This window comes from Rattus norvegicus, chromosome 3 (assembly GCF_021556685.1).
Source record: "Rattus norvegicus strain SHRSP/BbbUtx chromosome 3, alternate assembly SHRSP_T2T, whole genome shotgun sequence".
Classification (NCBI taxonomy): Eukaryota; Metazoa; Chordata; class Mammalia; order Rodentia; family Muridae; genus Rattus; species Rattus norvegicus.
This window is the reverse complement of record NC_141536.1, coordinates 34,153,911-34,178,890: the sequence shown is the minus strand read 5'-3', so window position 1 is coordinate 34,178,890 and position 24,980 is coordinate 34,153,911. Positions and strand designations below refer to the sequence as shown.

The following is a 24,980-nucleotide window of genomic DNA, read 5'->3' as shown; positions in this document are numbered from 1 at the left end:
CTCACAACAGAGGCTGTAAGTATCTGTATCTGTCTCAGTCAGATGCTGGTAGAGCTTCTCAGAGGACAGCCATGCTAGGCTCCTATTTGCAAGCACAACATGGCATCAGTAATAATGTCAGGGTTTGGTATCTGCCCCTGGGATGGATTGCAAGTTGGGCCAGTCACTGGATAGCTATTCCTTCAGTCTCTGCTCCATTTTAGTCCCCATATTTCTTTTAGACAGGAACAATTACAGGTCAAAACTTTTTTAAGGTAAGTGGGTGGCCTCATCCCTCTTCTGGGAGCACTGTTTATTACTGGAAGTGGTCTCTTCAGGTTGTATCTCCCCACTATTGGGCATTTTGTAAATAGTTCTACCTGAAGACCCAACTATACCACTCCTGGGAATATACTCAAAAATGCTAGATCACACCACAGGGACACATACTCCGCTATGCTCATATCAGCCTTTTTTTTTTTTTTTAGAAAAGCCAGAAACTGGGAACAACCCAGACGTCCCTCAACTGAAGAATGGATACAGAAAACGTGGTTAATTTACATGGTGGCATATTATTCAGCTATTAAAAATGAGGACATCATGAATTTTGCAGGCAAATTGATGGAACTAGAAAGTATCACCTTGAGCAAAGTAACGCAGATGCAAACGGACATGCCTGGTATGTACTCATTGATAAGTGGATATTAACCAAAAAGAAAAGAATACCCAGAATACAACCCACAGACCGTATGAAGTATAAGAAGGAAGGCCAACTGAGGATGCTTCAATCTCACTTAGAAAGGGGAACAAATTAGTCATGGCAGGCAATGGGAGGGAGAGATGTCGGTGGGAGAGAAGAGAGGAAGGGGAAAGGGGGGTAAGATCAGGTATGGGAGGAGAAGAAGTCAGAGAGTCAAGAGTATGAACGGAAATATGCAGCTATAGGAGTTGGGGTTAGGCAGAACCTCTAGAAAAATCCCAAAGACCTGGGATGTGAGAAGCTCCCAGGATCCCATGAGGATGACCTTAGCTGAAACTTCAGTCTTAAGAGGTTAACTACACCCAAGAATTCTTAAGGAACAATGTTTTCAAAGTAGTAAATTAAAGAGGTATGAGTGGGGTGGAACAATACCTTAACAAGAATATAACAGGAATCAACAAAATATTGCTTATTGAGAACTCTCAACATCAAGGGTCTCAATTCCTAATAAAAAGGCAGACTAAAAGAATAGACTAGAAAATAAGATCCATCTTTGTGATGGATCCAAAAGTCACTTCTTACCATCAATAATAGTCATCACTTAAGGTTAAAACACGGAAAACTGTATTACAGATAAACAGTTGCAAGGAACAAGCAGGCGTAGACATTTTAATATCTTTAAAAATAGATTTCAGGGAGCTGGAGAGATGGCTCAGTGGTGAAGAACACTGACTGCTCTTCCAGAGGTCCTGAGTTCAAATCCCAGCAACCACATGGTAGCTCACAACCATCTGTAGTGGGATCTGATGCCCTCTTCTGGTGTGTCTGAAGACAGCGACAGTGTACTCATATAAATAAAAATAAATAAATCTTTTAAAAAATAGATTTCAAACTGAAACTTATCAGAAGAGATAGGGAAGAACACTACATACTACAAACTTATTAAAGGAAAAATCTACCAAAAGTATATTCAATTATAAACATTAATTCACCAAACCCAAAAACACCTACATTCACAAAAGAAACATTACTCTAGGTAAACTCAGATATTGACATGCACACAGTAAGTAGATGCCATCAATACCCAACTCTCACCAAAAGACAGGTCATCCAGACCAAAACTAAACAGATAAGTGTTGGAGCCAAATAAACTCATAAATCAAATAAATATAGCAAGTATCTATAGACTATTTCAACCAAACACTAGAAAAATACTTTGTTCTCAGTAGCTCATGAAACTTTTTTCCAAAATTGACTACATACTTGGATACAAATTAAGTCTTAACAGAACATTTAGAGAACATCCTGCATCCTATTGGACCACCATGGAGTAAGGTTGGTTGTCAAAAGCAGAAAGCATACAAACTCATGGAAGCTGAACAACTCACTACTGAATAAAAGTTGGGTCAATCAGGAAGTAAACTAAAAACATTTAAAGAACTGAATGAAAGTGAAAACAAAACATCTCCAAACCTGTGGGGCAGAATGAAGACATTTCTGAGAGGCAAGTTCAGAGCACTAACTGCCTACACAAAAACAACTGGAGATAGCTCAGGGTAGTAACTTAATACACCTGAAAGCCCGAAAAAGTAAGAAAAAATAATACAAAAAAAGAGTAGATAGAAATAAAACTCACAGCTGGAATCAATTAAATAAAAACAACAATAAGTACAACAAGCTGCAAAGAATCAATGAAATGAAGAGTTGGTTCTCTGGGAAATAATCAAGACTCAACTAAATCCTGAGCCAAGTTAATCAACAGATTCAGAGACAAGATCAAAACTAATAAAGTTCGGAATGAAGAGGGGAACATTACAGTAGACATAGACATTGATGATATTCAAAGACATCTAAGTACATATTTTAAAAACCTGTATTCCTCCAAACTGGGAAAACCTAAAAGAAATCGATAATATGTTTATATATACTACCTCCCAAAGTTAAATCAATTTAAACAGACTCAGAACCTCTAGTAAAATAGTAGCACTAATTAAAAGTCTTTCAAACAAACAAAAGTCCAGGGTCAGGTAGATTCAGTATATAATTCTACTAGAACCTCACAGAAGAACTAACAGCAATACTTCTCAAATTTTATCACAAAACAGGGAAAGTAGACTGCTCAAGTTTTTGATGCTACAGTTACCTCGATACCTACACCACATAAAGACTCAACAAGAAAAATATAGATTAATATCCATTCTGAACATGTTGCAAAATATCGCAATGAAATAATTGCAAATAAATCCAAGAACATCTCAAAAAGACTATCTATTATGATAATGTGAGCTTCATCCTATAGATGCAGAGGTCCAACATATGGAAATTAATAAATGTAATCCACCACAAAAACAGACTGAAAGGCAAAAATGTCAGGATCATCTTATTAGATGCACAAAGACATGTGAGAAAATCCAGTATCAACTCATTATAAAAATTATGGACAGACTAGAGAATGGAAATACCTCAAAATAATAAAGGCAATTTACAGCAACCACAAGGATACTGTAAATCTAAATAAAGAGAAACTCAAAGAATTTCTACTAAAATAAGTAACAAGACAAAAAATGTCCACTCTTTCCTTATCTAGTCAATGTAATATTTAAAAGTCCTATCTAGAACAGTAAGACAAGTAAAGGCTATCAAGGAATACAAATAGGACAAGAAGTCAAAGTACATTTATTTGCAGATAACATATTTTTATACATAAAGATCCTAAAGCCTCAAGCCCTGGGTCCTGCTAAGACTGAACCCCCAGTGAACTAGACTGTTGGGGGGAGGGCGGCAATGGGGGGAGGGTGGGGAGGGGAACACCCATAAGGAAGGGGAGGGGGAGGGGGAGGGGGAGGGGGAGGGGGATGTTTGCCCGGAAACCGGGAAAGGGAATAACACTCGAAATGTATATAAGAAATACTCAAGTTAATAATAATTTAAAAAAAGGAACTAGTGTTAAAGTGTTAAAGGCTACTTAATTACAATAGCAAACATTTATCACATGTCTAGCACAGTCTTCCTAAATAAATACTTTTATTTTCTTTAAAAAAAAAAAAGATCCTAAAGCCTCTACCAGCAAACTCCTCAGCTAATAAGTACTTGCAGCAATTACCAGGATACAAAATTAACACACAATACAAAATTCAGTAGTCCTTCTTATATGTAAATTTGACTATGAGAAAAAAAAGAAACAATACCTTTTACTATGACCCCAAAAATATCTTAGGATAACTCTAACCAAGCAAGTAAAATATTATATAATAAAAAACGTTAAGACATTAATGAAGATGTCAGAAGATGGAAAGATTTCCCATGTTTATGGATTGGTAGGATTAATATCGTAAAAATGGCCTTTATATAAAAAGCAATCTACAGGTTTAATGCAATCCTCTTCAAAATACCAACACAATTCCTCACAGAAATTGAAAGGAAAATTTTGTTTCATATGGAAACAAAACACCCAGGGTAGCTAAAAACAACTCTGAATAATAAAAGAAACTGGAGGTCTCACCATCCCTGGTCTCAAATTTTACTACAGAGCTACAATAATGAAAAACAGCATGATATTGGCATAAAGACAGACACAGTTGTCAATGGAATTGAGTTGAAGACCCAAACATAATCACATATACTTATAGATACCTGATTTTTGACAAAGAAGCTAAAAATACACACTGAAGAAAAGAGAGCATCTTCAAGAAAGAGAGCTGGTCAACCTGGATGGCTGTAGAAGAATGAAAATAGAACCGTATACATCACCCTGTTTAAAACTAAACTCCTAATGAATCAAAGACTTAACAGTAACCCAGATGCCCTGAATCTGATAGAAAAGACATGGGTCACTGTGGGCTGGAACTCAATGACATGGGCAAAACTCTGAACAGCACACTAATAAGATAGGCATTAATACCAAGAGTTAATAAATGGGAACTCAGGAAGCTGAAAAAGTTTTGTATGTCAAAGGACCCCATCATTTGGGAAAAGCAGCAGTATACAGATCAGGAAAATATCTTTACACACTACATACAATAGAGCATCAGGGCCTCACTCAAACATCAAAGAAGCTCCTTCCTGTAGGAGCTGGGAATTAACACAGGCCAACAACACAATGTGCTGACAGTGAGGGACTAATGCCTCCTCTCAAGGCTTAGGAATCTGTACAAACGAGGAAGCATAAAGATGGTTAGGACCAGAACTAATGGATTTCTCCAAGAAAACCGTGTCTTCTAGACGCAACAAAACAAAACCTGAATAGGTTCAAGTCAGACAGGGTCCCAGGACTGAGAAGAGGAGATAGAGAAAGGAATCTTATACCTAACCAAGTACTATTTGTAACTGATATCCACTGTCAAGGGAAAACAATCAGTTTTTCCCAATGAATATTACTCGGTATATCAACTTCATAAAGAGAATGAGTTATTGACATGGAGGCAAACTTGAAGAACAGACAAGCTCTAGAAGTTGGTTGAAGAGAAGGTGCCAGAACATTTCAAGGAATGTGGTCATAGCATGGGCACTGAAAGGGACATGTTAATGCTGTGCAAAAGCTCAAGGAGTGGTAGCTTCCATAATGTGGCCTATTAGGAAAGAGAGATCCAAGGAGAAGAAGTCAAAGTGACTCCTGAAGGGAAAATTACCTCTGTAGTGGCCCCAGCATGAAGAAGGGCAGAAGTGCTGAACAGGAAGGAGAGCAGCACTCCTGGAGTAGTAAGTTCCAGCCCATATTGGAGCATGTAATATCTTAGTCCTGACACAGAGAGCTAATATAATGAATGATCTTTAGCAGTTTGACCTTAGTCTCTTTAGGCTGTCAAGTTAATTTTTAAAAAAGTGGAGATTGTTATTTTTTTATTACTTTATGTATTAAATGGGAGGCTCATTTTTATTACCAGATGGACCTATGATAAGTCAACCCACCAATACTGATCTGTCCTTTAAAGAAGCACTATTGTGACCGGGATCTTGTTAAGACCAAGATTCTTATCATAAGTTTTGGAGCAGGGTCATTATTCTACCTTGTAATAAGCCTTCAGGCAGAGTTGATGGTTCATGCCCATGGAATGACACCTTGAAAACATCATTCCCAGGCTGACCTAAGAATAGACTCCATGGAGGACCAAGGTGCCAGTCCAAAAGCCTTAGGAGAAATGCAGGCAAAAATGATGGTCCTCTGTCTAGAAGGAAACAGTGCTGCACTGGGATTGACTGGTAGCAAATGTAGCCAGTGGGATTTTGAGATGGGATGGTATGAGGTATGATGGGAGAAGTCAAGTTTGATTCTATAGGTTTAGGCATAAACCAGTGAAAGAACTGAGTCACATGTTGACAGGTTGACCTGTTGGCACCCAGCCACCTTCTAGAAGTAGCTCATACTAAGGGTAAATCCCATGGCACAGATTATACCTTTTGCGTGTCTCTCTATTTAAGTGCATATGGTGGGCTATGATATGTTCCGTACTCTAGGGTCAACAGCAGTAGCAATCAGAATGACCACAAGAAGACCTACCTATCACTAAGCAAGCATCTATAAAGAAACCAATGCAACACTGATCAAGTTCTCTGTGACCTACTAACTCATCTGTGCAGTCACGGAATCAAATGAACCTAGTCCTAGACTATCTGACGATCTCTCAGTTTTCTCAGAAAGGGAAATGGTTAAAGAGATTTTTTACAATAAAAGGTGTAAATGAACCAATATTAATAGTACTTCATTAATAAATAAGATCCTATTCCCTATTATGTAATACATTTTAAATGTGTGTGTGTGTGTGTGTGAGAGAGAGAGAGAGACAGAGACAGAGACAGAGACAGAGACAGAGACAGAGACAGACAAAGAGCAAGGGAGTACTCGTGTGCATACACAATTTGCATAGAAAAAATAACATGCAATGTTGTACCCCTACATTGCTAAAACAGGGCTGATGAGCCCCTAGGAAAAGTTGTTTTTTGGCAAGGCTTACAACCTGAGTTTGACCACCAGAACTCATTTGGAAATAGAAAAACAACTTCTGCAGACTTCTATAAAGGCACCATGATACATGCATGCACTCAAGTGCCCACACATGCATGTACGAGAGCACACACACAGATAAATGGAAAAGCAGATTTGAGGACAGCCTCTGCAGAACGTCAAAGGAAGAGGGAGGAGATGGAATGGTATGTCTTCTGAGATACGTTTCTAATTTATTTAAATTGTTTTGTAACATCTCTTTCTAAATTTCAGAGCACCGTAATGAAGCATAAGATACATGTAAGTATTTCTACCTACTTACCTTTATGGAAGAAAAATGTGACTTGACCTACTCAGTAAACTTAACTTTTTCCTAAAATGTTTACCTTACAGGTATGCATAAAAGGAATTTCTTTTAAAACATCATGCATTTGGAATGCAAATCCCAGAGGACCCACAGCAGATGCGACTTGAAAGCCTTCTCCCTGAGAACTAACTTTCATGGTACCAGAAGGTTCTATATAAGATCCAAGTGGTTCTATACAAAGTTCTATACGAGAATCAACCCACAGTCCTTCCCTTAAACCTAGCCCAGGGATACCCAGGGATACCCAGGGATACCCAGGGATAAAGAAGTCATGAATCTTAGAGAAGAACACTTTAATAAACTAGTACAATCCCTAACTGCATCCTAAATACTTATTTTTATACACACGGGTCACATAGTTCTCACACTCACTACAAACTTCTCTTTACCACAGATAGAGATCATTACAGAAATCCCTACAATTGGTCAAAAAGCAGAGAACGTGCAACTGTGAGATATCCAGACACTGTTACTACATCTACAATGCAACTCCTGCACCCAAGGCTCAAGGAACATTGAAATACGGCAGGAGTTAGGGGATGAGGAAATCTGCTACGATGATATGTTTCGTAGAAATAACAAGGAAGCGATACTCAAGATGCCTTAGCAGTTTAGTTACCTAAACAATACCTGAAAGAGTACAGTCCCACCAGATATGCTAGCACAGAAAGGAGAAACCTCACAGGGTTCCACTCATAGACAAAGAACTACTGGCAACCGAGGAATACTGAGTGTGGGAAAAATAGTCTGCCCAAGAAAGGAGCTCCCTAATTGGTTATTCAAGATCAAGTGGTCAGCCCTGAAATCATACATATATAATATATATATATTATTTATACATACCAGTAACCCTAGATTCAGCAGGCTGTATTTATATACTTAAGCACATATATATATACATATATATGTGTGTGTGTATGCATATGAATATATATGGATATGTATATATAATGTAGTATATATTATATACATATATACAATATATAATTATGCACTACATATTGTATATAGTATGTAAAATTATTATGTATTATAATACATATATTATAGATAATGTGATTAAAGCAATGTCATGATTTTGAGAAGGAGCAAGGGTATATAGGTACAGGAGAGGAATTGAGAGGGAGAAAAATGAAGTGAAAAAATTATGTAATTTTTTAATTCACAAACATTTAAAAAGAAATTTCTTTTAAATACATATTCCTCTACAGACTACATACCAAAAAAAAAACTATGCAAAGACATATCTAACTTGTGCCTCTGACTTTATCTCTAGCAGACACACAATAATACATATGCCAGGCAAATGGAACTTAGGAAGGTTAAAATAGCTCAGACATTTCTTCATACAATAAAAATAGCATGTGATCAGTGAGGAAGCAGAACATATTTGTGAACAGTATAACTTCCCACTATAGTATTTTTACTTACATCAAACTACTCCCTCAATGTACAAAGCTCAGCCTGTATCATCAGCAGTGTCTATGCAGATGGAGGCTTTAGTTTGCACACATCCCCTCTCCTCAAACTTACCTCCAGCAATTATGCCTCGTGATCTCCTCCATGGATACAGAGAGGTTCTTTCCTGTGCTCAGATTAAAGTGTGACAAACTAAGTAGTTTGATCTCTGTGTGCATCTGATTGCAAACTGTGTATATAATTCCACAGTTTATAAAGATAATGATTTTGTAATAGACCTGCTGAGCGTAAGTGGGCAGCTTAACGCACACAGTGTTCAAATCTTCATGTTAATTACTTTTGCTCCCAAACTGTGTTGGGGGAAAAGAACTAGATAGAGGTTAGAATCTGGCCTCAACAACTTGCCGGGAGGACGTCAACAGTCACTTAACCTCTTATGGTGTCAGTCTGCTTATCTATAAAATGAGGATTAAATATTTACTTCCCAGAGCTGCCTTTGTGGCTTAATGAGATATAAAGAACTTGTGAAACTACTTACTCGGTGCTCAGCACATAATAAGCCCACAATAAGTGCTAATTAATTTCAAATTTGATCCAGAAAGGAAATGCATGTGAGGAATCAGATTACAATTTAAAGGCTGAGGGTAGACTGCTTCCCCCCACCACCACTCCCCACGCAGCTGCAATGGCGCTGGCACATTTTATCTGGGAAGTGGGATAAGAGTAAGATTTTAGGCTGCCTCTAATGTTTTAAGAAATGTTCCCTTTAGTTTGATCCAGTCAGGTGTCCCGTGGCAAAAGTAATCTATCACCAGCTAACATGCAAACAGGGGGTTGCTTTTTTCCTCACAACGAATGTATAGCCATTTCTTGTAATGAGCTAAGTTATAAACTGTGACAGACATAGGAGAAAATACTGGATGTTGAAGTAGAGAGTAGACAGCAGCTCCACTCTCGAGAGAGAGGAGAAGGCCAAAGCATGGGCTTGCTTATCTGCCTCACTCAAGGACCATGTGAGCCTGTGTTGCAGCATTTGCAAGCTTGTACACAACAGTTCCAGGGTCATTGAGACCTGTTCCAGGTGAGCTGGCAGCGAAGTCTTACAGAGAGAACTTGATAATGCAGACATGTCAGTGAAGTCCTGGCAGCTGTATTGTGCCTAATGCTGTCCCAGACATGGCCTAGTCTCCACTAGACATCATCAGTTGGCAAGTCAGAATGGCATGGTCTTTACAGCTTTGATTTAAAATGTTGATGACTGGACCTGCGTCAGCCCTGGTAAGGGAGAAATAAATGTAAAGAGAATCAATTTTCTTAGCACACAGATTAACCCTTTTCCAGAATAGCAGGGAACAGAATAAATAGAGTCCATACAGCTGCACAATGGATACCTGGTGTCTTTGTCCTCTCGGATCCTCCATGACATCACTTTTTATATCACCACTTCTCTGATACAGAAGGTCTGAATAGGTGAGCTTTACTTGGCATTAGTAGACACCGGGATTGCCACTTAGGAAGCATTTCCTATCCACTGTGGGATTTGATAGGACTCTTGACGATAATGTAATAGGCACAGTGCTGCCCATCTGATGGGCTTCTTGGGTAATATGAGCAAGCAGTGTATGTGAGCTGACGGCCCGTCATAGAGCTTCTCAGTTGCACTATGATCCGATTACTTTCTGACTGAGACATGGACCCAGGGAGTAGTGGAAATGAGTCGTCTGTCTTAGCTAGGAGTTTGGACTTTACTCCAAAGTAGCAAAATGCTTAGGAGAATCAGATGAAGAGAAGAGGAACAGGAATAATGGTTCTTCATATAGAAAATGTACATCTAGGTCAATCACATGAAGACTTTTCCATGTCGTCAAAGAATGGTGGTAATTACTTCACAAGTAGCTGATTCCAAGTTGGTACAGCCAAAGACAAACGTTAGATTCACTCCATTCGCGGAAAGTGGAACAATATGCAGCAAAGTCAAAACATTTGCTGTCTACATCTAGCCAAGATGAAAAGCAGAGAACAGACTTAAGGACCAGCTGCAAGCAACTGAAAGTACATAAAAGAGGAAAATACTGGATCTTAACACAGAAACACTCTGCCAGGAGAAGTTGTAAGTAGAGCCCTTGATCTCCCTGACTTTTTGTGTGGTGTTTCCAGGCTGAAGTGGAGGAATGGAGTCCCAAATAGCCATGCCGAGCTGACTGATAGAGACGGAGATGAGGAGAGAAAAAGGCAATATAAACTATATTCCAAGATCCTGGAATAGAAAATCCTGCACACAGAGAGACTTCCAGGTATCTGGAAAGACGTTCCCCCTTGGATAAAAGAAACAACTAAGTATTAATCAGTGTAAAAATGCAAGGAGCTACCCCCAGTTGGGAAATACTCAATTATACACAAATTTGTATTCTCACTTCTCAGGGTAGGAATAAAAGGTGTGTGTGTGTGTGTGTGTGTGTGTGTGTGTGTGTGTGTGTAAGAGAGAGAGAGAGAGAGAGAGAGAGAGAGAGGAGGTGACGCAGGGGTATGCATGTGTATATATGGGTGCAGGTATGTATACACACGCAGAGGTTAGATGAAGACTGGTATTCTGTTCTTTCATTCTCTGCCTTTGTCCCTCGAGACAGGGTCTTTCACTGGTACTTAAGTTCAGTTGGTGGCCAGCAAGTCTCAACAATCCTCCTGTCTATGTCCCAACAGTACCGTGGTTACAGATCCAAGAAGCCATGCACAGTTTTGTATATGGGTCTGGGATAGTAACCTGGATACCATGTTCTCAAAACATGTGCTCTTATCTACTGAGCCATCTCTCCACTCTGGACTATTAGATAAAGCAGTCAGGTAAAATTAGATTAAAGGTTACTTTAGTATTGCCTAACAAAGTCGAAAACCAAGCCTTGAAAGGAACAATTGTTTTCCAATAACAAGCTCATGTTCCAGAACAGAGGCTAAGATTCACAGAAATTAAAGAATAATAGAAAACCATGTAATGTCTAACATACAATAAAAATTCCAGACCATGCAAAGCAATCATAAAATAACAACAGAATGAGGAGCACAATCTACCCATAAAAACTGACCAAGAAATGGCACAGATGATAAAACTGGACAAGGATATCAAAGCATTTGTCACAACTGCATTCTGTGTGTTGAAGCAGTCACTAGACTTGGCTACCATCATGACTGAAAGATTGGTTCTTGCTTTTCACCTTCTACCTCCCTATTTAGATATTATGAAAAGGGATCCAGCTGTAACAATGAGAAAAATCAATCTTTTCCAATATCAGGCTGAGCGCTCTCGCTCTCGCTCTCGCTCTCGCTCTCGCTCTCGCTCTCGCTCTCGCTCTCGCTCTCGCTCTCGCTCTCGCTCTCGCTCTCGCTCTCGCTCTCGCTCTCGCTCTCGCTCTCGCTCTCGCTCTCGCTCTCGCTCTCGCTCTCGCTCTCGCTCTCGCTCTCGCTCTCGCTCTCGCTCTCGCTCTCGCTCTCGCTCTCGCTCTCGCTCTCTCTGTCCTGTTGCTTATGTAAAACAGGAAGCAACTCTTTTTTTTTATTAACTTGAGTATTTCTTATATACATTTCGAGTGTTATTCCCTTTCCCGGTTTCCGGGCAAACATCCCCCTAATCCCTCCCCCTCCCCTTCTTTATGGATGTTCCCCTCCCCATCCTCCCCCCATTGCCGCCCTCCCCCCAACAATCTAGTTCACTGGGGGTTCAGTCTTAGTAGGACCCAGGGCTTCCCCTTCCACTGGTGCTCAGGAAGCAACTCTTAAGTAGTGAAATAAAGCCTGGAGAGTAAAATAGAAAACAAAGCCAACATTCTTGCATAATGAGAACAGGACTATGGGCTGGCTGAATACACTTTGCCCCTGGGACCAACTTCTTGAACACATCAGTCCAGCACCTTCGTCCTAAGAACCTTCATCCCACTGCATCCTGTGAGAACCTTGAGTTCTCAGTACCTCGCATGCTCTGGAAGCTTTACTCCAGCTTGAACTCTTTAGGAAGACACTCTCCTCCCTCAGATCAAAGTCCCCACAGTTAAGATTACATCGGAATTTACAGCAGAACATTCTTTCTCTCATGTGGTTGAGGAAAAGAAAGAGTGTCACCCTTCCTTTTTAAAAGATGATTCAATCCTTTAAGACTTCATGCTTTTTAGTGGTCATTTTATAGGAAATTTTGAAGAGCTTCGATGAATTCCATTAAAATGAAACCTACATGGAAAGGAATTCCCTCCTCCTAAAGTGGTTCCATGATATTCATTTGACTCTCACATCAATTAGGCTCTTAGTCACCCTTTTAAGACACAGTTTGGTGGGGTATCTTCTGTGGCCTTCACGTGTTGTTCTAACAGTGGGCTGATGGGCTCACGCATTACTACCAGTCTTTCTTTCACTCTCAGAATCTTTCTCACCAAGTGGAGCTGAAGGTCTGGATGCTACTAATCTACTTGTCTTTGGTTCTTGGCGCTTGCATTATTGAAAGTCTGATCTGAATAGCTTCCAACAGCACACTGTTATTTGGGTTTAACTAACTAACTATAAAGGCATTTCAGAATTGTCACTATGGTGGAGCTTAAGTGAAAGAATTTAATTGATTTTGAAAGCACATAATAGACACACACACACACACACACACACACACACACACACACACACACACACACCAGTGAAGGGAAAGCCCCAGTTTCAGAAAAAAAGTTGAAATTTCACCATAATCTAGAGAAGGCCTCATCTCTCATGTGGACAATAGACTGAGATCCCAAGTTCAGAGGTCAAGGTAAAAGCTTCGGAGGTTTGAAATGTGTGGCTCCACTCGGCAGCAGCTGCTTCTTGGCTCCTCTCCCAGTAGCTTCAGCACTAAGACTAATGGCTAAGAAAACACCAGGAGGTCAGTAAGTAAGAGCTTGTAAAGGGACTATATCTGAATACAGACCAAAGGAGGGAAGGAATCTTCCCGTGGAAGACATTAGATCAGATCTTCAAAGAAATTCTGTATATGCTTTGCATTTCTATCCACGCTTGCTCATTTCTAGTCAGCTCACAGGCAGAGAAAAGGGAAGTGTAGAAAGTGCTAAAAACAGCCACCTGAAATATTTCAACACCTCAGTGTCCTGGGTAACCAGTAACACAGTGGCCAAACAGATGACGTGGGGTCATATTCCAGAGACTGAGCGCATAATGCATCTTAGAAACAGAAACAAGGCTTTTATAGCCACGGCGGGAAGTGGTAATGATGGCATGCTCATCTCCTCGAACATGTGCCCAACCCAGGATTTGCATATAAATGCTTACAGTGGCCTTGGTCAGGGTAGCCTCAACCAACGTTCCTGGTCTTCAACAGGTGGATGCCTAAACAAATTGTAGTAAATATAGATTACAGGACAAAAGAGAAAAGAGAGTAAGACAAGAAGCCAAGCTTCCTGCGTATACGATGGCCTGGAAAATGGTAAAATTGGCATAGTTCATAAAACCATTCAGACACCAAGAGTGCAAGTGACATGCTATTTACATGAGAGTCTATGAAGGAAAATATAGCGAATCCGTATGGTGAGCAGCTGGGGAGAGCATGCAGCTGTCCACTGCAAAGGTTTAAGCGCATTTTGGGATGGCGACGACGTCCTTCACACTGATTGGTGCTGGTTATAAAAACTACAGACTTCACCTTTCAGATGGGTCCTCCATTTTGTTGTAGGACATTCCACTTCAATAAAATAGAGTTTTAAAAAATGGGATGTATTTGCTTAACTAGGAGAGAAGGCTAATATTTAAATAATTCTTTGATAGACCATTCAAAAATCAATAGAAACGGATTTAAAATATGGAAAATATTTGGTGATATAGCATCACTCATGTTCTTTTTAATGTAAAACATGTTTATTTCCTCCAAAAGTTGAGGAAGCAACTTCTTCCAAGGCCTAAGGTGGATTACGGTTAGGCTTTTGTGAAAGACAGTGAAAGAGCTGGAATGTTCGGAGTTGCTGACCGGACAGAGTCCAGTCTTGACTCAAACATTATTAAGCAATAATTCCATGTTGCCCGCTGAGTCAGTTTCTCCATCTTCTGCTCGGGAGGGTTTTTCATCTAGCAGTGGGAAATACTGTGTAGTCCTGAAGTCAGCCTTGCATCTCACCACAAAGGGATGGATGAAAACAAACCCCCCACCCCCCGTGACTCTGTGGACTTAGCATCCTTGCTCTCCCACAGGTCATCTACTTCTGCTAAGGAAAACAAATAAGGAGACATCCAAGTAATGGACAGCAAGAGACAAGATTCTCTCAAGCTCTACAGAAGAAACAACTGCAAAGGTTGCTCTTTCATGAAGAGAGTAGAACATATCATCCCTCAACACTTCCCCTGGATAACACTGGAATTGATTACCTGGTAGGCACATAAAAAGAGCCTAAAAGTTGCTGTGATCAGAGTTAACTTGCAGTCAATATTAACTGGATATTCTGCACTCTCCTGTATATTTTACACATATTGATTTTTCTCATATGCTCAGCAACTGTAAGAGGTGGGGGTTAATAGCACCATTGTGCCTATATTGGAACTGGACTCTAGAGAGTGAGAAAAATAACTATCCTGGAGTTGTACAGACACCACTTGGTAAAAAGAAGCAAACTCAGGTCCCCACTTTGGGCGTTTATTTTGATTTTGATAGTTGATTTTTGTTTTGTTTACAAAATGAGGTCTCTTTGTTTAACTTAGGATGTACTTGAAATGACTGGTACCCAGGTTTGTCTCAAATGTAAGATCCTCCTGCATCAGGCCTCCTAGGTTCTGTAGACATCCCTCTGACCTACTATTGAAGTTGCTACTATATGTCTGCTGTGTCTGTTAGACTTTTAAAAACATGTTTGTTTGTTGTGTTTTAAAGGCAGGGTCTCATGCATTCAAGGATAACCTCAAATTTGCTATGAAGCCGAGGATGACCTTGAATTTATGATATACTCCTGTCTCTACTTTCCAAATCCTGAGACTACAAGTATGTTCCCAGTCATGCCTTCTTTAATATGTCTTTTTAAAAATAATTTATATTAAAAAAGAATACAAGTGACTGTATATAGCCAAATATTTTTCCATATTGTTAATCTATTCCAAATGATTTTAATGGACTATCAAATTTCTATAATATAGACTTAGGGATGACTTGTAAAAGTGGTTTCATGACAAAAAGAATTCACAGAAACCAGTCTGTGTGGACTATTTTTATGTGATATTTGGGAAGTAATGAATAAGATACATTCTATGTGAGGTCAATGTTTCTCTCTTTACAATAATAATGTAATGATAAAGTGTGTAAATCAGTTTGCTAAAGACAATCGTTTCATGCTCTAATTTAATTACTGCAATACCTATTGTATAAGGTAATCCATTTGTAATAAAGAAATGGATTTGAAAGACCAAGTAAATGGCTAAGTGAAACAGAGCTCAGAATCAATATAAGTTCTGTTCAATTCCAAAATACACATCCCAAATCACTAATCTGCCAATATTTAGCAGCATCAAGTGACTCAGTTTTCTACCAACTGGGACTCCATACAGGAACAAATCTAAAAGGATCCTTAGAAGGAGGAGGGTGATAGGTAGCTGCAACTGAGTCTGTTGTCTAAAGCTTTTGTTTTGACTTCAAAGAAAAATCTGCGAAGTAATTATGAGTTTGCTTATTTGCATGAATCCCAGATGACTTGATAATTTAAGAAATACTGAGTCTAGGAATCCTATTATTCCAGAACCTTGGTTACCTAAAAATCCAATCGAATACATTAAATCCATGTAATCTGTAACTGTATCTGCTGCCAAGAGGACTCTTCAGAAGACAGAATGGAAAGGCTATGTCTTCCCTCCTTAGAGGTGTTCCATTATCGGGATATGATAGTGTGGTTCTACTGACAGTGTCAAGTGAAGGTTATAACTTCATTTGACTTTACAAGTGAAATAAAAAACAACTTTAATCATAGGCTGCCTTATTTCCCTCACTTATGATACATCAAAAAAATGTCTATTACATAGGACACATGTCTCCTATATCCTGCAGTCACAGACATGTGTCAGAACAAACCCTACCTCATAATCTACACTCTACTTCACTATTATACCACTTATCTGCTTCAAATTACAAACAAGCCTTTTATCTAATGTACTAGTCATCAAGTCCACTTGGACAACCAGAGATTTTTCTTATTACTTTAAGCTCCATGACCTTGATGATTTCTACCTAGTTCCTTAATAGAAGAACTCAAGTTAACACGGACTGAATGTGCATGGTGCAGAATCTTGGGTACCAGCTTTGGAATTTTGCCTATCTCAATTATATAACATGTAATCATTAGGAAAATAAGAAGAAAAAAAGCATTTTACTACTTTTTTTTTGCAAGTTCTTGTGTGTGTATACTTAAAGGAAAGAGGATTTGAATGCAATAAAAAGTAATATAACTGCATTTTTTATCAAAATATTTTCTAGCAGGATAAGACTGGAAGAGTGCAAGACACTGAAAGGTAAATTGCTACAGTTGGAGGCATGAAACTTCAGGAAATAAGGAATGCTGAATAGGTAAATACATGAGGCAAATCAAAGGTGACATTGACTTTATAACACAATAACAATGACATTTTGGGTTTAAAAATACACAAAGAATTAAAATATATATCAAGAGTGAAATAAAATGAAGAAAGAGAGTGAATGAAATTGAATGTCTTACTATTCTACTGTAGAGAAGGTTTAAGTTACTATATTACAGGTGACTAGGAAAAGCCAAGGACGGGAATTATAATTTTGAGTGTAGTTATTAAATAGATAATAAAAGCGTATCTGATTAACAATCAATAAAGTGAAAGAAGTAGAAAACATGATAGGAAAGAACAAATATAGAATGATCATCAAGGTGCAGCAAGAACAAAGCTGAACAAACACATTAGCACGAGCATGTCAAGTGTTCTCATTAAAAGACGAAGACTGTAAGAGTGGATCAGACAAACGATATGCTACCTAGAAGGTCGAACGACTTTTTCACTACCTCTCTCCAAGAAAGAAAGAAGCAAAGAAGGAAAGAAACAAAGAAGGAAGGAAGAAAATCAATCAATCAATCAATCAATCAATCAATCAATCAGGGCCCGGAGCTACCACTCAGCAGTTGAGAACGCTCTATGTCTTCCACAGGACCCAAGTTCTGTTCTTCGCACCTGCATCAGGGGGCTCGCAACTGCCTATATCCCAAGTTCCAAGGGATCTGAAATTCTCCTCTGTCCTCTACAGGCACCCACACACAAGTGGCATACACTCACACTGACATATGCAAATACACATAAAAATTAATCTTTTTCAAAAAGAAAATGGCGATCAAGAGATGCCTGTTGTGGTGATTAATTACAATAGCAAGTTTTCCTGAAACTATGGCCACTCTTTCATGTTTTGCTTTTGATTGGTACAATTTGATTTTTTTGAATCGCAGCCTCATTCCATAACCCAAGCTAAGTTGAATATGGCCTTGGTCTCCTATGTATAGGAAATAATGATTTTTAATATTTATTGTTCCATCATTTTCCAGGGGAATTTATTTCTGTTTGTTCCATACAGAAAAAAACACAGCATATATTTTAAAAAATAAAATAAATAAAAATTCATTTAGTGGACCAGAGTTACTTACAGGAGCATTGATAGATCTGAGTGTATTAATTATTGATTAGCTAATTGATATGTGTGCATTCCTATGTCAGATCAAATTTGATCTGATATAAGAATACACACATGTAAAGAATATACTTTTTAGATTAAGCATTTACAAAGACTGTTACATTTAACAAACTAGGCATGCAGAAATTTCTGTAAGCTACAATGGGAAGGCTGAAGCAAAAGGATTACAAGTTTAAGGCCAACTAGGGATACATGGAGGGAGTTGGAGTCCAGATTTCACTCTATATAAAAACACTGTCTCAGTTAGAAAGTAATACCAGTCTTTGTATATGAACACTGCTGCCAATCCTCAGAAATTCCAAAGGAGTGGCACCCAGCAGAGAGGAACTCTCTTATCACAGGTGAATTCAAGGTGAAATCAGTTTCATTCAAAAGGTAAGCAGGAAACCAGCAAAGAGTTGAAAACCAAATATTCCACTTTGAGAGAACACAGGGGTCAAAGAAAATATTCTACTAGAAATTAGAAAGTTTTTTTTTTGCAGTGAAAATAAGCAAATTACAGCACATCAGACTCCCCAGGGTAGAGCACATACTCGAGGTTCAGAGAAATCTAAGCTTTATAGGTACTTATCTGGAAAGAGGCTTGGTTTGTGAGCCAGTTGAATATTGGAAGAGGTTACAATCAGAAAGATCAGTGTTGTCTTGCCCTTCTCCATTTGCGAGTGTTTCAGATACTCAGGATTTTAAAAGAAGACCTTTCCAAATCCATGTACCTGTCATGGAGGTGCTGTTGTTAGATTTGGAACAGTAGTGCTTCCTGTAGGCTTTCACTTTAGTCAATCTGGTGATTTTGGAGATTCATGCTGCTATTCAGTGAACTCATGGACACCTTTGTCTTAAGGGCCTTCATAGACACACATTCTTGTATCTCAGAAAGCTATTTATAACCACTAATACATGTTTTTTTTTTAAAGATTTTATAGCTCTGTTGATAAGAGCAATATAAATGCAAAAAAAGTACATATTCTTCAAACCATTTACAACGTTCAAAATAAAGGAGATATGAGAGAAACTGAAAGGTGAACTGAACCACAAAATTGGAGTGTTTCCCTCCTGATTGCAGTTTTAAAGCACCAAGACTTCATGGAATAAAGATAAGGGTGGATGTAGAACTGCTGTCCCAGTACACTAATAATCATTCCAAAAACAAGGTAAATGGCTGAAGAAACGAAGGACGTTCTTAAATAAAACAAGCGATTACTTTTCCTCAAATTAATGGATAGCAATCTGAGACAAAGCCCTCTGAGCAAACTGCTTGCTTTCCCTTCACCAATTAGTCCATTTGGTGCAGTGCAGTTGGCTGTAAACCAGTGTAGTGTGCAGTAGTTGCCTTGTCCCATGGTGGGCGCAACCAGAAGTTTAGTCTCACGAATCCAAGAAACAGAACGCTTGTTGAGCATCTAATTTAGGGGATAACTTTAGGCACGAAAGAGTTCCCTGCTTTAGAAAATCTTCCTGGTCTACAATCTGAAAAGGAACATCAGCCATCTCCACAAATGGAGAGAAGTAGAGAGAAAGGCTTTCTGGAACAAGCAAAAGCCATGTAGAGATCTGGAGAGGATGCATGGCTAAAGGCCCAGCTGACAAAAGATTCCTGGGTAAGATGCTTGGATAAAAGGATCAGTGAAGAGAGCTAGGTAAAGCAGTAGGAAGGTACAAGACACACAAGCTGTAGAGACCATGTTGAAGTTTGATTTTCCTGTCACTAAGGAAAGGAAACTAGGAAAAAGTTAGATAGGGAGATGAAATGGCTAACCCCAACATTTCAGAGACCGAACCCTACCTTCTAGGAACTATAAGTCTGGACTCCAATATATGAGTATTGATCCTGTTGCCTCACTGTAGTTGGATCCATAACAGGTTGGTATGATGTTGGGTCGATCACATTCCTCCTAGGCTAATTTTTTTTTCCTCAGTGTCATCCCTAAATCATTTCTAGCTTTTCACTCTTGTTCATGGTGCACCCTCCTTCATGAATGTCATCTTCTTACTTCTGGGTCACCACTTCTTTCTACAGCAGGCCTCATGTTCCACCTCCCTGCTTCCTTAGAACAATATCACATCCTTTCTCAACAGTGCATGTATGCCCTCTCCCTCTCCTTCTCCCTCTTCCCTTCCTTCTCCCTCTCCTTCTCCCTTTTCCCCTTCTTCCCTCCATCCCTCCCATCCCCTCCTCTCTCTGGTAAAACTATAAGATACTGATGCAGAGGCAAGAAAATATGGCTTGCATTTATCTGCAGTCTCTCGAGGACAGCAATTGGCTAAGATTACCTGCAAAACACCTTTGGCACTAATCAAATTCTTTTCTAGTAGAAAGTATCCACAGCTTATGGGTAGATATTTGAAGGAATCCTATGTCTCAAGTTCTACCTAAGAAAGGTGTTGTGTTAATTAATTATAGAATACATAGTATAAAATATCATTTTTGATAAAAACCCAAGTCATTCTAATTTGCCTCCAGAATCCATGGACTATGAGTTCTCTTTAGTGAAGCATGCCTTGTCTGACTTCTTCATGTTCTTGGGGAAGCCAAATTCTGCCCAGTGCCCAGAAACTCAACTTGCTGGGTTTCCATTAGTATACTTTTCAGGGTATGAACAAAGTGTGTTTTTGTTCACAAGTGCTAGTGTTCCTGGTGTGGCTACGTTACTAAAATTCTAGCTAGTGGTCTTATGAACCCAAAAGCTTTCAAACAATAGGTTTTCTGAAGACTGAGAATGTACATCTATGTTCATCATGTGTACATGATGAGTGTCTCTTAACTGGAAATTTATTATCATATTCTGGAGTGTTTTTTCTACATAATGAATGGTCTATATCTATTATATAATGAATGGGACCCTAGCCTAAATAAGAAATTCATTTCTGTATCATATATGCCCTATACACATAACTTGAAGGCAATTTCATAAGGTAGTTTAGTTCATCCATTTGTGTGTGTGAATGGGATGGGAAGATATATATCTGTGTGGTGTACATGCACACTGAGGAAGATTTTAGTTGCTCTGTTTCATTGCTTTCCATCTTTTTTCTTTGAGACAGGGTCTCTCACTATTCCTGGAACAAGGATGGTGACCAGATCGTCCTAGTGATCCCCCCTCTGCACTCCCCTCAGTAGTGGGGTTACAGATTTGGCCAAGTATGTCTTCAGCTCCTTGCCTGTACTTTGACCATGCTTTATGACGTCAGGACTCAAAGAACTTCCTGTTTGCAGTATTAGGCATATCAGATTTTGAGGCTAGGGAGACTCAGTCTGTGATACCAATCATCAATAAAGGAACAGCACACTTTGTAAACTTGAGCTTTTGGAAGGGGCTGGTACAGAGGCCACATTTATGAGATTTAAAATGAGAATTAAATCTGTTTCCAACCGCAAGTATAGAACCTAGAGCAGAAAGATCTGCATTTGAGATTAATTTTGGCCACAAATGGATCCAAGGACAACCTTAGCTAAAAAATTAGGCTTTATCTTTTTAAAAAAATCAAAACCCACCCTATATGCACAGGTATCCTAGGCACCAGCTAATGTATTCAGAATATGTCAGGGGAAGTCTTTTAAAGTTATACATTTTGCTCATTTTTACAGCTGATCAAAAATATCATGTATTGTTCAATAAAAACCAAGAAACTCAGGAAACAGGCAGCTCATTCAATAACTCAGAAGCAGCAGTGAAGAGGTTGGGACTCTAATTGGGATGTGTCTGATTATTTAAGGCCTTAGTCTTGGGTCCCACTACACGGTGACCAGTCTGAGTTCTTCTAAATCATCCAGAACAAACGTTGAACACTGCATCAAGATTCTCTTCCTCCCATTTACCAACCCATAAAAGCTTTCCTGTGTTGTACCTTGGCTGTCTCAAGAACACACCCCAGGGAGGAAGAACTCTCCATTTGGGATATATAATACTCCCAAAAACTTCCACAGGAGACACAGCAAAACATTACATGTAAAAGTTCTTCCTGCATGTCAGAGAAAAAGACTTGAATCCTCGTCCAGGGACTGGAGAGATGGCTCAGTGGTTAAGAGCACTGGCTGCTCTTCCAGAGGTCCTGAGTTCAATTCCCAACAACCACATGGTGGTTCATAATCATCTGTAATGAGATCTGATGCCTTCTTCTGGTGTGTCTGAAGACAGGAACAGTGAATCCTCATCCAATAATAGGCATATGACCATCTATAACTTAGTTTACCCCTATGATTTTGCTTTCTAATAGTACAAAATTTGTGGAGGTTTTTCTGATCAGTAGAATTAAAATTGTAGTGCTTCATAGAATTTCTCGCATAAAACAAAAGGACAATACCTTTCTTCACTCCTCTTATTTGTCCTACACATGCTGTGTTAGTTACTTTTCTATTACTCTTATAAAACATCATGACCAAGTGAATTGAGGAAAAGATGGTTTGTTTCGTCATTTGGTTCCAGACGGAGACATCAGAGCAGGAAACTGAGAGATCACATCTTCACACATGAAGCCAACGGGAAGTACTGTGAGGCAATAAACTCTCAAAGCCTAACCTCTAGGATGTACTTCTCTCCAGCTAGGTTTCACATCCTAGAAGTTCCATATCCTATATAAACAGCACCACTAACTGGGACCCAAGTGATTAGGTACATGAAATTATGGGGAATATTTCTCATTCTAATCACCACATTCCACTCTCTGGTTTCAATATCATAATCATAACCACACCCCTGTAAAAGTATACTCAGCTCAACTTTAAAAGCCACTATCATCTCAAACAGTCTCAGCACTGTCTATCCAAGTCCAAACTATCTTCTGAAACTCAAAACAATCTCTTTACTGTGGCTGCTTTACACACACACACACACACAGAGAGAGAGAGAGAGAGAGAGAGAGAGAGAGAGAGAGAGAGAGAGAGAGAGAGAGGTGGAGGATTGGAGAAGAGCAAGGAAATACTTGAACCAAAACAAGTCCCAAAATCCAGCAGGGCAAACAACAAATCCCATAGCTTTACAATCAGTGTATGGGGCTTTAGATTTAATGGACTTAAAGAGCTCCACTTCTTCGGCTTTGCTGCCTACAACATAATCTCTCTCCCTTACTGATCCCACTCCCTGTATAAAGCTTGACTCAGCAGATGTCTCACAGCTTGGGCAATTCCAACACTATGTGGTCTCCACCATCACCCAGTCTTCCTTTTCACAGATTAATGCAAGGGTCTCTCACAGCATAGGTTGCCTCGCTGCAGTGGGTCTCTGAAACTGTCAATCTTTCATGTTTTCATTCCCCCAAAGCTAGTACCATGTAAGAGATACCACTAAGTTTATGTGCCAGCTACAGATGGATGCTCACATTCTCCTGAATCGCAGGGGCAATAGCTTCTGTATGTTGAAGCAATTGTTTTCTAAAACCAAGCAACATTCTAGGCTTTCTCCTTTCATAAGTTGGAAGCTTATTGGGGTGGGATGGTGCCCTAATGCTACCCACCCTTTCCATCGTTCTAGGGAAACACAGATGGCCACTCCTTAGTGGTGCTAATTCTCATTAACATCTAAAACATCTCTTTCAACATATGACTTTTCTGTAAAATTAAGTTTCTTATAGTTCTCTTTCTCTCAAAACCATATATTTTGTTTTTCTTTCCCCCATTTGCTCTTTTTCCCATTGTACATCTGCATAAATGCAAATCAATTACAACTATTTCACATACTCAACATTATGTTGCCTTAAAATTTTCTGTGCCAAAGAAATTAGTCATTTGTATTTTTACACTAATATTAAATTACATAAACTAAATTACAAAGATTAGTATTAACATGGACACTTACAGGTTTTTTTTTTTTTTTGGAAAGTCGGTCAGATGGTGTTTTGTTGGGGCAAATGTGTGAAGGAATGTTTCATTTAAGTGGACACAGGTGTGAAAGGCTAAGCCCGACTCAAGAAGGAATGTTTAACAGAAGGAGACACAGGAAAGAGGATGTTCTGCTAAAGCAAGCATGTGAAAGGACATATGATGAAGGACTCTTTACTAACACATGTATATTGGTCTGCCTTATATTGTGTAGTTGAGCTCCATTTGTCAAGACTTGGCAGACTCAGGCTGATTGGATGCACATGCTGAGACAAGGCATATGTTAAATCAAGGCATGTGGAGGACATGTGATATTTGGACGGTATAAATAGGACTTGACAGACAGTGACAGAGGCTGAAGTTGGCTGGTACAGCTAGCTATGCAATGCTTGTGGGTCTCACTGATCATCATTTCCCAGAGAAAGGTACAGTCGAGAACATGTTGTGTTCCTGCTGGTCCCTCCTGCTGACTCAAGTTAAGACTGAGGCCTGTCTGTCTCTGCTAAGTCGTATCACTGCTGTTGTTAATCTGACTCTACTGAACTGGATTGCTGTGAAGTGTTTGCAAGTGGATCAAGCTGCCACTGCCTGCTAACCTGTGAAATGAACTGCTGATTTCCAGACAACACAGAGTTGTTACAAAGAACCTTCCTAAATATGTTCATTTCCTCCATATCCTTTCTTTTCCACTACCTCTGGTGGGTGGTGGGGTACAAGGGAGGCTAAAGCATTTAAAAACCATCATTAAAAACACGATTTGAAAAAAATTAAAGTTACAAATAATTTAGCCCAGGCAAGTTCTCAGGACATAGACAGAAGTAAGATGGATTTATTTTGCCAAATAACCCATGAATCAAATTTAGCACAGTTGCTAATAAAGTTCTTGCTTCCCTTTAAAACCTTTCACCGTCCTACAGAACATCCTATTAAGATCTACTTATAGCATTAAATCAAATTTCAAAGTCTTCCACATTCCTCCAAAAAACAATATGGTCAGATTCTTCACCGTAAAAACCCACTCTCTGTTACCCACTTTTGTATTAGTTACTTTGCTTTACTCTG

At 39.1% G+C, this 24,980-nt stretch overlaps 1 long non-coding RNA gene across 3 annotated transcripts in view; it reads right to left on the bottom strand.

Moving 5' to 3' along the window:
* Nucleotides 1–24,980, bottom strand: part of LOC147995463 (uncharacterized) — a 127,018-nt gene that overhangs the window by 11,034 nt on the left and 91,004 nt on the right. The window contains exon 1 of one of the 3 annotated variants that reach the window (XR_015683501.1): nt 13,120–13,472. The exons of the other annotated variants lie outside the window; for them this stretch is intronic. This is a non-coding gene — a long non-coding RNA (uncharacterized LOC147995463). Of the gene's footprint in view, nt 1–13,119; nt 13,473–24,980 lie in introns of those variants that run through there. 3 annotated transcript variants of the gene reach the window in all.